The following is a 1237-nucleotide window of genomic DNA, read 5'->3' as shown; positions in this document are numbered from 1 at the left end:
AGAACATGGTAATATTTGGGCTGCCAAAAAGGATTTTGTAAAATGTGGAACTAGGCCACATAAATACTTTGCGAATTATGAAACTGCCAAAAATGTTTCAAGGTATTTGGAAGTGACTAGGTATTTTTAGAAATTAAATAAGGAAAGATAAAAGTTGCTGGACCACCAAAAGATAATACAGGGGCAATTTGGGAATTCCAAAAATGTTGGCTTCCATATGACAAATATCTAGAGATTATTTGCCACACTTTGAACATTTTAGTTTTCAGGTTTGACAAATAAGAATTTTTGAATTTAATTTGAAATTGAGATTTGGACTGGGATAGAATGAAAGTGAGATTAGCAACAGTGACAATGATGACAGTGCATCATTAGGAGGGGATTACTGTAGCATGATTCTCGGGGCGTTACATACATAGAGTATGGATTTTCTCACACTGAATGAGTCAACTGTTTCCAAATTCAGCCAAACAGGGGGAGCCAGTGGTAGGGAGGGAGCGAGGGTCGGGTACCTTGAAGAGGTCGGGGAGAGGTTGGACTGGAGGAGCCTGTGCAACGATTCGTAGCCTCCGATCGACCCCGCCGCCTTCTTCCCTTTTCCCTGCTCCTGTCCCTACGGCGGCTTGCTGTTGGACCTCTTCATACATACGCTATGCAAGAGGAGAGAGAAGCGTGATTCATGATTTCTCCTTGCTCGTCTCGTCTTATACTACTACTACAGGAGAACATGTGATTTGATTCCATACATTGGCGTTGTTTGATTGGATAAAACTACCCATAGTGGAAATAACATAGATAGTAATATCACATATATCTAGATAAAATATATGATGTGGCAAGCAATAAATAAGAAAAGTAGCGAAAGTGGTAACATAGCTAGTTACTAGTGGTATGAGTAACATCACACATATAAGGTAAGATGAGTCTATAGTCTAATAAATAAAATATTGCATGTTATCACACATATATTACTTCACACTGTAAAGATAGTAACAGAGATTATTAACAAGTAGTAACAGAGACTATTAACATATGCATCTTACTAGTCTGGCTAGTTTATGATTAGCACTGCCGAACAGAACAGACAAAGGCAGCCAGAGAGAACCACTGAGGAATGCGCAAACCAGGAAGGAAAGCGTAGTATTGTTACGAAGGCGGGTTCCGTGGAATGGAATCACAAAACGGACGGCTCAAAAACCAGCAGATAGGCCGCGCGATAGCGTAACCCCACCCCCCC

At 40.6% G+C, this 1237-nt stretch overlaps 1 pseudogene; it reads right to left on the bottom strand.

Moving 5' to 3' along the window:
- LOC119354825 overlaps positions 1 to 643 on the bottom strand; it is a 31412-nt pseudogene extending 30769 nt beyond the window's left edge.
- Positions 644 to 1237: the final 594 nt, after the last annotated feature.

Source organism: Triticum dicoccoides, chromosome 2A (assembly GCF_002162155.2).
Source record: "Triticum dicoccoides isolate Atlit2015 ecotype Zavitan chromosome 2A, WEW_v2.0, whole genome shotgun sequence".
Classification (NCBI taxonomy): domain Eukaryota; kingdom Viridiplantae; phylum Streptophyta; class Magnoliopsida; order Poales; family Poaceae; genus Triticum; species Triticum dicoccoides.
This window is presented reverse-complemented; position numbering and strand designations above follow the sequence as displayed.